Source organism: Sander lucioperca, chromosome 20 (genome assembly GCF_008315115.2).
Source record: "Sander lucioperca isolate FBNREF2018 chromosome 20, SLUC_FBN_1.2, whole genome shotgun sequence".
NCBI lineage: Eukaryota > Metazoa > Chordata > Actinopteri > Perciformes > Percidae > Sander > Sander lucioperca.
The window spans coordinates 15,680,733-15,693,274 of NC_050192.1; the positions used below are offsets into that span (position 1 = coordinate 15,680,733).

At 40.4% G+C, this 12,542-nt stretch overlaps 1 long non-coding RNA gene across 1 annotated transcript; it reads left to right on the forward strand.

Annotated features, from left to right (window-relative positions):
* The first annotated feature begins 204 nt into the window (after positions 1 to 204).
* LOC116039808 lies at positions 205 to 11,447 on the forward strand. Its single transcript, XR_004102514.1, has 3 exons — positions 205 to 215; positions 3,351 to 3,358; positions 11,360 to 11,447. It is a non-coding gene; the product is annotated as an uncharacterized LOC116039808 (long non-coding RNA).
* Positions 11,448 to 12,542: the final 1,095 nt, after the last annotated feature.

The following is a 12,542-nucleotide window of genomic DNA, read 5'->3' on the forward strand; positions in this document are numbered from 1 at the left end:
AAATTGGAAACTTGGTAATGTGTGTGCACACGTTCATGTTAAGAATAAACAGTACATTTCTGTATATTTAGAAATTTCTGTGGAAATATTATTACAGCATGGTAAGCAATATGATCTGAGATATTTAAAAATTCAACAACCTCAGCTGCTGCAAAACTGAAAATAAAAGTGACATGGCTACACACGTACAGTATGTGCTGATGGCCACTTATTTTGTGGTGTTTTGGTGTTCAGCACATTATTAATGATGCATCATGTTTCAGAAACTGTACATGTCATATCCTGCGTGTCCTCAGAATCAGCACGTCAGTACTTTCTCTGAACAGAATAGAAAAGTTTTTTTTATCTCCTAACATCAACAAGTCGGTGTTGGTTTAGTGGCCGCTCTAGAGGACACTGACTCTGACATTTCAACAAAATAAGAAAACACTGGATTTACTGGATAAAAACCACCAGGCAGGGTGAAAAAATAGTATAGTTTCTGCAAAATTCTGCATTCTGCACCTGGGGATGTACAGAAAACATGTAGCCTTACTGTCACTACTGGCACTGTGTCCCTTCTATGTTATTTTCTGCGCCATTAATTTGCTATGACTAATTATGTTTAGCAGCTCCTCTGAACTTTTAGCTGAGGTGAAGGCACGCGGGCATGTCAGGAAACCGGCAGGAAAAATACGGTATTGGTCATAGTGGAACCACAACAGAATAATGTGTCCACAAGCACTTGAACAGAAACTGTTTTTTTTTTTAATCAGATTATTTAAAAAGGTAAAATAATATTTCCACTGTGTATCACTTTGGCCCACACTCCACCCCTGGTCTAGATTATATTTGAATAGTATTAGAATAGAACTCACAACAACGCCTGGGTTTTATTAACGCCCGCTCTTTTTAGTTCTATCCATTAAGCAGTGGCCATCCTTTGTCAGTCAGTTCCGTGCCTAAAGGAACATTCATTGTTTCATGTAAAAGAGAATTGGAACCAAAAGCAAGGGCAGGTGATACACTCTTAGTGGTGGAAGAAGTATTCAGGTCCTTTACTTAAGTAAAAGTACTAATACTACTGTAAAAAAAAAATTCCTTCGTTAGAAGTAAAAGTCATGCATTGAAAATGTTACAAAAGTAAACGTATGCTAGTACCATAAGAAAAATGTACTTAAAAGTATTAAAAGTTAAAATTCTCAATGCAGAAAAATCCTCCTTTAGAAACAGGAAACGAACCAAACACTTCTATCAATCAACTAAGTGTTTCATAGGCTAATCATTTAAGCTGTACTTGGAGGCCTATATATTGTTTGGTAGTTTAATTTAGTGAAATTTGTGTTTTGTGTGCACATATATTAATTAGTAAAGTAACTAAAGCTGACTCTGAAATGTAGTGGAGTAGAAGTAGAAAGTGGCATTAAAAGAAAAGTAAAGTACAAGTAGCTCAAATTATTTCTTAAGTACAGTACTTTAGTAAATGTACTACCACTGCACACTCCACACTGAAGGTGACTTTATACAATAGACTAGGTGTCCTCACGTGTGGTGCACTCATACTGCTCTCCCTGTATGAAAGTAGAGGGCCCATTCAGCTCACACTTGGATGAGCTCAATAAAGCCTAACCCTCCCATCTTTTCACAGCAACTCTGTAATCCAGCCTCTATGGCTACATTCCCCATTTTTACCACCAGTGTAATCCTACATTACGACTGAGCCCACTAAACCTCGGGTGACATATGTTCCACACTGAAAGGTAGTCTAATCATCCAGCTCTTTTTCTTCACCCTATAATTGATCATATCACATGTGGCCTTGATTAAACACCCACTCGCACTTCAGAATTAATCATGCATTGCATGAACTTAGTATTAATCACGGTATAACCCCCGCTCCATCTCCATTCCTCAGTCGGACTGTAATGGGATATTCATCTCAGAAACAATTAATAACATCGGCATGGGAGCTCCTGCAAACTCGCCCCATTCTCTCTGTTCCCACAGCGTTATTTTAGGCTGGTAGCGGGCGATGATTGAGGGGTCGCAACGAGAGCTTAAATGGGATTTATTAGTGTAGATGCCAGGGGTGAAGAGAGGAGAGAAAGAAGTGCAGAAGTAGTGGGCTGGCTGAGATTGAAGGAAGCCAAGAGAAGGTAATAGAGAGCAGGGAGAGCAAGAAAGAGAGAAGACCTAAAAGGTGATGGAGTCATTGGCATGTTTTCCCACGTGTGCCCGCTGGAGAGGCATCAATCTTCTTTATCTCCTCGAGATTTTTTTTATATCTCGGTGTTTTTCTCTCTGTAATAACCCCCTGCCACCTACCAGGTGATTCATCTGACACACTCCGAGGCAGAGCTCCTCTGGGGTTCATAGAATACATGCCACTACGATCCGCAACAGCACATAACGACACGCACGTACAATGGAATAAGCAAACTGGAATATAGATTATTATACTCTTCTCAGAGATTCACTTGACCGTGACAATATGAGAATAGCCCATCAAACACTGGCGCTGCTGTAGAGCATAAAAAAAGCAGCAAAGAGATGAGTGACGATTACAGCAGCTGCCGTCTAGAACTCATTCTTCCGTGTTTGAGGTCACATGCATCTGATATGGTCACGACAGATCACTCCCTTTTTAACTTTTCTTCTCGTTTTCACAGACTCTAACCCGAAAGTAATGATAAAAAAAAAAACATCCATTCACTCGTTCTGTGGCCAGAAGAAAACTCATGCCAATGAACACGACAGAAGCAACACAGTGATACAGTAACACACAGTAACTAGCTAGAAATAAGCGCTTGTGAAATTTGTTCAAGACTCCTCTACATCAAAATGAAAGTGACTTTTCAGATGTAAATTAAAAGGAATAGTTTAACATTTTGGGAACACGTATTCGCTTTCTTGCCAGGAGTTAGATGAGAAGGTTTATATCAACTTAAGTCCATGTTCTGGATCATTTCTTTAGTGGACGCAGTGGCTAACTGGAGCTCATCATCAGCCCAACACATAACCACCCCCCACCCAACAATTAACTTCAGTGTTAATTGGTGAACTTAAGAGGTGATTATGTTCCCTTTGCACAGAGCCAGTGCAGTGTCTTTGAGCTAAGCTAAGCTAACCGGCTGCTAAGCTAAGCTAACCGGCTGCTTGGGTGTAACAAATTAACCATGTTTAACAGAAATGAGAGAGAAAATTTACTGTATTTTATTTTATTTTTTTATTAAATTATAACCTTTAATAATAAAAGAAATTATTTTATCACAAGAGTGAAAAGTTGACTTCATAACCACCAAGATGGGTCCATTCTAAATTCAATACAGGTGTACTGCAACAGTGTGACATCAACAAGTGGCTACAGTGAGCTAATGCTGTGTACAAGATAGTTCACTTTGGGAGTCTTCTTGTGCTACTGCTACATCACAACATGTTACAAATAAACACTTCAATATCACAAGAGTAAAATAAGTAGTTAATACACTGTACCTTGGTAGAAGTCGGCCTTTTCGTGTCCTGCTTTTAGTCCTGTTCCGGTCGCTCCTAGTCAGGTGTTTATCCTCCTCTTTCTCCAGTGTTAAGATGTCTTTACAGTACCTACTACACTATATTAGAGCAGGCCACAAACTGGGCCACTAACATTAAATAGATTGTTTAGTTTCCCAACCCAGTTTCTAGTAACCTAAATGAACTGCTGTAGCTCCCAGACTAATTACTAAATGAAAACTTTCTTTCAAACCATGCTTTCTGAGCTCTCAGTCAGGTCACTTAATGATGACATCTTTAAAGGGACTGTGTGATGAGAATCTTGGGAAATGTAGGACATAGTGCCAACATTACATTCCGTAATTACCACTTGTGGCCACTGTTCAACAACAGTTCATTGTCTTTTTATGCATTTTTTTATTGCAATATTTATATAATAGGGATAATAATAATTCCATCCACTAATAATCTTTGAGGGAAGTTTGCGTTCATAAACAGTAATTTCCATGACATAATTCTGAGTTGATGTGAAACAAATTTAAAACAAAGATTAAACCACTCTGAAATGCAACTAGGTCAGTCTTAAAAATGTCATTGTAGCATTTTAAAGAAATGATACAAGCACTCCAAAAGGACAGTTTGTTCAAATGAAATAAAGACTGCCAAGAGTAGGAGTCGTATTCGTCATTTCATTTTTAACCTAACATCTATAGTCAATAATTTGAATACATTAAATATTGTCAGCTAACAAGCACAATGACATCCACCTCCTGCTTTGGGACTAACTTTCACATGCTCCCAGCTATGGATACATTCTCTGGCGTGTCTGCTGTGGCGCCTGAAGCCAAAAACAGGATGTTTTTTGGCGGGTCCAGACAATGTGATCAAGCATCAAAAGGATGCCAGGTTCTTTGAAGCTTCTTGGCAATGGTCACCCAGTCCAGATGTGCTGCACAGTGCCCCCAGTGGACATGTTGTGAAATGGGGACAGATGTTTTGCCTCCTGCTCGGTGTAAAGGTGCAAATCCAGGACAACTGAGCGCACCTGGTTTTATTTATACTTGTTTTCATTATTTTGATGAAAAAGACAATGACTCGTAACTGTGAACTATATTGTTATAGTGTTATTTCTCTTTTATTGTTCCCTATATCGCAAGGAGAAGAGAACTGGAACTAGTGAGTGATTCAGGATCTTGCTCAAGGACGGCTTGTATTTGTATTGAACTCCAGCTGTTGACTTGTGTCTTTGTAGGCGGTGCTTCCCTCCCTTCAGCACAGATTGTTGTTTACATGTGAACTTTGAATTGTCCCTTTTGTTACAAAATGAAACCTCCATGGCACATGTACACCACACCATAAACAGTACAATCCTCACCCGAACAAGGCCGAACGTGAGCAGGGGCGGACACATCAATAAATAAATAATAATAAATAATTACAGACAAAAGAGATGGTGCAAAACTGAGATAGTGTACACTTGAGAATGACACTGCAGGAAAGCGAGCAGTTGTACTATACATAGTAAATTGAACAACTGTGTGCCCGGGAACAACAACAATCTTTTTGGTCTTGTTAAAATTTTCAAGCGTTTCTTTAAAAGATTGTAAAAGTCGATACCACATTATTCCTGCACACAGTCATTTCCTGCCATTCATCTTTTTGCACAATGAAAAACAACTTCCTTGTATATACATATAAAAAAAAGTTGTCCTAGTTTAATAATAGAGGATATTAAATAGAAAAGTTTGTTTGGCTCACATTGACTGCTTTCATGTCATTTTGCACATCGCTAACTGCCAATAAGTGGATACCTCATGTTGTGTCTGCTTTCATTTCTAGACTTAAGAAAACATATTGTGTCCCATAATCCATACCAACCCGTTCTCACTCCCAACTCGTAAAATACTGACGCTTGGTCATTGGCTCTCAGCATCGGTACCGGCCCAAAATCACCCTTTAGCGTCTGTATGAGCAGCAGCTTGACCACGACGCTGTAAGATGACCTAGTATTAAGAGCGACAGCGGTAGCAAATAGTACGAAAGAGCGAAAATCCGCATCTGCAGGTTGGAGTGGTGGATGGGTCAAACAACACAGGACTTTCACCAAAGAGACCAGGGTTTGTGTCCCGTTCTTGTCCCACGTGTCACTGAAACATACATTTTAAAACTCCACCCACAATCTTTTCCTAAACCTAACTGTCCCGTTCTTGTGCCGCATGTCAGTTAAACGCATGTCCCGACCCAGAGTGTCAAAAAGTGACGCCAAGAGTCCCGATCAAGCGCCTCTAAATATGACCGCAAAGGAGACTTTTTGCGTCAACAACAAACGCCAAAGGCACCTGACCAAGCGTCGCTTTTTTGACGCGATGGAAGTGAGAATGTGTCGTCCATGCTGGTCAATTATTTAGGACCACCTGAATACAAACACCTGGTTAGCATGTATTAGTACAAAAATGTAATAAGGACATTGACTCCACTGCTATTTTTTGTCGGCAGTATGGATATGTTCTTCATCACAGGGCATTACAGATAAACGCAAGTTATACAGACAGAATGTGTGTGTTGAAGTTCCCTAAATTTTACCTTTATTGTTTGCAAGGGGAAATTTGTCTTGCAGCTACAGTAGGGGAAACACAGAAGACATATTTTTGAACATATATACATATAAAAATAAATATATATAAAACATAATAAAATACATAAAACAAATGATTAAAATATGCAAAACGTATGCTCAAACACAAATATACAGTACATTGAGGGACAGCATACTATTAAAACAGAACTCAATCACACTCAACTGTTTGACGGACGACAAAACAATTGCTTAACTCGTACCAAAAGTTTTACATTGACACTGAGGGTGAACCTGAAAATATTGGACTTCTTGGTATGAGCATGGTCATCAGGGGTATCCAGCCCCTGAATTGAGATAAAGCTTTTATGTGTTGCCAAATCCAAAATGTCATCCCGGGATAGTCTCCAGCCCCCAACACTCTGAAGCGGTATAGAAAATGCATGCTCGCACAACAGAGATTTTTTTTTAATGATTCACTCTGAGACCAGCAACACAACCATTACCTACATTCAGTACAGGTTTGTTGTCCCCATGACGTGAGAGCTATCGCCAATGTTGCATCTTTACTATATGCATTACATATGATTCCCCAAGCTTTTTTTTCCATTAGCGCTTTTCGCGTCTCCATGGAGAGCAAAAAAAGCAGCTGGTGTCAAAAGGTATGATAAACCCACAAGTGCCTTCAGTATTCTCTGTTGGCTGTTCGGCTGTGTGTGAGAGAGAGCTACCATTGCTCTTCATTGTATCGATGCCACTCAGAACAGCAGCCTACAGTGATAGCACTCTGCACTCCTTTTCATGCTCGCTGCCAAGCCACAGGGGGAAAAGACATTCCTTGGGAAATTAATTCAGCAGAGATTTAAGCGGTTTGAGGTATTCAAATGTAACTACATTGTGTATTAAAAATCAGAATCAGAATCAGAAATACTTTAATAATCCCAGGGGGAATTATTAAAGTATTTCTGATTCTGAAAAAAAAGAAAAAAAAGAAATCAGTGCAGTCTTTTTCTGTGCCAGAAATCCACACTGCTTTTGACTGTGATGGTAACCTTCAAGCATATCTACTGAGCAGGCGGGACTGCGCTGTATCTGAAGAACAAAACAATAAATTCATCATAGGAGTCTGAATTCTGAACTTGAATACAATATTATTCTGTCTTCCCACATCAGTATTAGCTCACTAGACACTAGAGTATTACATGTATAGCTATTATATAAGAGAACATGTTCTTTGCTTTGATTATACTGTAGGCCCGGCAGTGAAGTGTATATGCCCTTGTACCGTGATTATATAACTGAGGAACATTCATGCAACAGGAGAACGCTGTGGAGGCCATTATAACCAAGTTATAATGGCATAGAAATGTCATGTGGGCCTTTTACATTGTTCACTTTCTTCTGACTTGCAAATTATGATCAATGTTCATGCTAATTAAACATCAGAGCTCATTACTAATTTAAGACTAAAAAGACTCCAGTATTTCAAGGATTCATCTATATTTTTAAAGTATCCTGAACCTCCCTGCAAGGTTTTGAATAAAACTGTAACAGACAAAATATATATATATATATATATATATATATATATATATATATATATATATATATATTTCTCCTCCTGTTAAGCATTCAAATATTTTGATGACCCATGTCGGGAGTGTAAATCTGTCCAAACAAATGTGTTTGGAGCGACCAATTAACAACCATACAAAACAGCGCTTGACCGAAGCTAGCAGAGCAATATCAGAGAAGGATATGTGTGAATTTCGGTTGGAAAAAACATTGCTTGCATCTCCAAAGAATGTGATTGAGATCTATTTTATGTCTCCTTTGCATCCCCTCTTACAGATTACTGTTTTCTTCTTATTTGATACAGAATCTGGATATGGTATGTTAATGATTACTGTTTATCCGTTAACCGTCAATAGGAATTTTGACCGATTAGTTAAACAGTTAAAAACAATATTATAACAAAAATAAAAAACGTATTAAAAAACTGTTTTGCATTGCAAAACAAAAAAAGGCTAAACAATCAATTTTCTTAACTGCTAGTTAACTTGCTAGTGCTAATTTTGCACTATAGCAACTGCTTTTTTTTCTGCTCGTGGCTCTTTGCTGGACGCCGCTTACAGCGGAGAGCTACGTGACACGTGCTAATTACATCAATGAGGACTGACGGGTGAAATCGGCCGTCCGACACAGCTGACAACCTTGCAGGGGGAAGACTGCAGTGAAAGACAGGCTCAGACACACACACACACACCGCGGACCACTGTCGGCAGTGCAAGCTGTTCCAGGAAAAGTGGCTGCACGTGTCAACGACAATGCGCTGGACATCATGGCTGTCAAGTGGTACATGTCTGCAGCTGTCCAGGGAATGCGGAAAGTATGTCTGAGCCTCCTGGAAGGGTGAACTGGGACTCTGTTGCCTGCTTGTTGGTTAAACGGTTAATGATCAGTTAACGAGAGTCGGCTATCGGCAGAAAAAAAAACTCTAGTTAGTATTCTGGTTCTGTATCAATGTAGCAAAATCTTTTTTTATTGGTTGTCCAATATGGGTTCATCTTTACATCCCCAGGTTTCACACATTCAGATATGGAAGCTGTCCAGTACAACCAGACTTGTGCTGGGGACTGCCAAACAGTTCCAGTGAACCAGTACAGCAGTTGCGTTAAGTGCCATGTTCAAAGGCAATGCAATTTCTGGTTATCAGATCCCATGTACCGTTATGAGATTACACTCATCTTTTATTCCTTCTATCCCTGAAGTTATTGGCCATGTTCCCCGTCAGTTCTGGCTGTTCTGCCATTCCCGGTGTCAACTCGGTTGTCAGCCAGCTCTCAGTAAGTAGGTCTGATAATGTCTGCTGCAGATAACAATGGAGGGATTCCCTGAGCTTGTGTCTCTCATGCCTTCCCAGTCCATTAGCCAGCCGTACTGCCTGTGTGGCTGACAAATGACTGAATTAGATCTGAGTGTCATCCGATGGGGAAAAATATCATCTCTTTCCTTCTAGATCCTTGTCACATGCTCTCATCCTCTGTTGCACTCTCTCTCTCTCCTTTCCTATGATTTCTCTTTCTGTGACGTATTTCTTTCTTTACATCTTTTCTTCTCTTGCTATTTCTCACCCAAGTATTTCCTATATGACTGCAGGCCAGTGTTATTAAAAACTTGTTTTTAGTCTAATGTTGGGCTCACGATGAAACACTACCAGGGCTTACTTTGTTGCAGCATTTTTAGATACAATGCATTTTTAAGTATGAGTGATTTTACTTTTCTAAACCTCATTCCAAATGTGAACCATCTACAGTACCACGTAAGTTCAAAATGTCGAGACGTTAGCTGGTGATGCCAAAGCCAGCTGAATATGATTATTATATGGGATTTTATTTTAAAGCTTCACAAGGTTTCCTTTGTTTGATTTAGAGTCAAATGCAGGAGCTGAGAATTCACTTTCATCTGCTAATTTCAGTTTGTTAAATATACAGCAGTTGGGTAAAGAAGGGTGTGGTTTTTAAAAAGCGATAAAGAACGAAGATAAAGAACGAAGATAAGATAATTCAGAAATACAGATGATTTGCTCAGCATGTGTAAGTAATTACCATGTATAATATATGTTGCTTCATAGCTTCAGTTGCTATAGTGACAATCATTTCCGGGCCCAATTCGAACGTTTTTTTGTAAAGGTCAATAATGAACATTAATACTCAGTGTTTAAAATAATAAGAATGACTATGTCAACTGACCCAGACTGGACTATCATGAATGTGTGGTCCTGCCCGGAAAGGTTGGAGATCTTCACCAAGTCTGAAATCTGGGTGTTCTCCACCCTGTCAATCCAGTCACACATTAATCCATAACCAAACTTACTATCTACCATCTCAAAACATCTCTAGACTCTGCTTATTACTCAAAGACTCTGTGGCAAAGACCCTCATCCATGCTCTCATCACCTCCCGTCCTGTTCAGGGTAGGCTAGATCGATGACGTTTCATTTCCTGGATTGTTCAGGTGCCGCCGAAAATTCCGCCGGATGTCCCTCATTTCAGCCAGATGTCCGCTACCTTCCGCTTTCTTTGTGTTGGCATTCTAAACTCCGATCGATTTATGAGGACTATCGTTAACTGCTCCTCAGATCTCTGCAGGGTAAATCCAGACAGCTAGCTAGACTATCTGTCCAATCTGAGTTTTCTGTTGCACGACTAAAACAACCTTAGAAAGTACACGTTCCACCATAACAAGTTCCTGCCCGCGGCTATTTTGCAGAGGCACTGTTGCTCAGTCCGGCGCTTAGCGCTGACCAACACAATTGTGATTGGTTTAAAGGAATGCCAATAAACCAGAGCATGTTTTTCTACCATCCCGGAATGCTGTGTGGACTAGCCAGACCCTCCTCCGCAGCGCTGTGGAGGAAGGTCTGGCATTGCGAGACTATGTTCAGGGTAACCAGCAAAACCCTGAAGAGGTTCCAGTCTGTACAGAACTCTGGGAGCACTCTCACCCACACCAAGCCCTGGCAACACATCACCCCCATCCTCATCCACCTTCACTGGCCAATCCCACATTCAAAATCCTCACCTAAAAGTCACTCCATGCACTCGCCCCGCCCCCGGACCCATCAGACCTCGTTCAACCCGGCCCGGAACCCCTTGTCCTCGGACACAGGTCTGCTCACTACTCCCCTCCCCATACTAACCTGCAGACTTTTGGGGACAGAGCCTTCAGTGTGGCAGCCCCCACCCTCCAGAAGTCTCTCCAGACAAAACATCATAATGCTGCCATGCCATCCATGGACATCACCCGCGGCGCTACCATTGGGCCCGGTGGGCCTGGGCCCATTTTAGGTCCGGGCCCGCCCATTTTGACCCAGGTTTATAGTGAGTGATTTTCATTCTAGCAGTTCATCCAATAAGCAGCCAGAGGAAAGCTTTGAGTGAAAGCCTATCAGCCAATTAGCGGCTCTTACCCCACGTGTGGACTCTTAAGCCTGCCCACAGGCTGCATCGTCACCAGCAAGTGATCCAATGGAATGAATGACGTTGGCGTGCAAGCTTTTCAAGCAAGCTCAATGAGACAGACACAGACGGTAGCTATTAGCTAATATGAAACGCAAAGCAAAGCAGCTTGTTTTCATTTAATTCAATTTTATTTATTATTATTTAAATTCAGCAAGAAACGCTCTGAGGAGCAGGAGCAGGAAACTCCTGCCATTTTAAGTAAAGCGGTTACAAGTGACGAGTTACCATCCTGCTCGGCCGCCCTCTCCCCATCAAGTCCTCCCGTAGCCACCCCCTCACACCAGCAAGTTAGGCTGTTATTTCATGTCAATACAGTTCTTCTGTCATTCTGAATTTATAAGAAACAGTTAAATAATTTTGGACAGTTCCCTGTCCGCCGTGCTGGGTAAATAAATAATTAATAATTCTAAAATCCCACCTGTTCACCACAGCCTACGGACTAAGCTCAATCCTCTTATTCCCGCCAAACTATGCCACCACTGAATTCATGTGTTGTTTTGTTTTGTTCTGTATGTGTGTTACTTGTTCTGCCTTCATGTAAAGCGTACTTGGGTCCCTTGAAAGGCATTATAAAAATCCCAAAAAATAGTATTGCCATTATTAATATTAAGGGATTTGACACTTCTCTCTTTCACTCTAGACAAAGGTATTCAGAAAGCTAACTCTCCTGTCTAAACTCTTACTGGGGCCACTTTGTATATCCCAAACTTTTAATTATATTTGATGGGCTGCCATAAAAATCCAATTTTCCACTGTGTCTGCAGGCCCTTTATTATTGCTGTTACAGGAGACCTTGCATTGCATGTACACTACACACATCCATCTCACAGAGCACCACGAACTCCCTCAACATCTCTCTCTCTGTGCTTTCTCACTGCTCTACTCTCTTACCTCAAGTTCTTTTTCCTCTCCACACCTCTTTGATTCAGTTTTTTGTGTGCACTTTCTCCCAGCATTTGTATGCTTCTCTCTTTCTCTGTCCCTCTCTCAGCAAATATGGTTCATTACATTTTTAATGTTGTTTGGAATTGCTTGGCACTCTCAACGTCTCAAGAGCAAATCATTTTTCCAGAGCGTTCGTTTGGTCTGTAAGTATTGTACTAAACATGTTTTTTTTTTTTTTTTAATCCACACTGACTGTAAGCATCTCCTATCACTTGAGCTGACTCTCGATGCAAGATGTTGGACGACAGCTAGAGATTATTCCGTTCTGAGGAAAATAATATAGTCTCTTTGTGGATTTTATCTGTTGCGTATATTTTTTAAATGCTATGTGCTGAAGCACTGTATCTTATGCTTTAGGTACGTACAGTTTATGCGCCTATTTATAATCATTTCATTCATGACAATATAGCCATTTTATTCTTGATTATCGCCCCTGCATTGATTACTTCTTCTTCTGCCATCCAGTCACCCCCAAAGCTCATCAGGGTTAGTATTATATTGCATATTTTCTCAATATTACTTTGGAGACA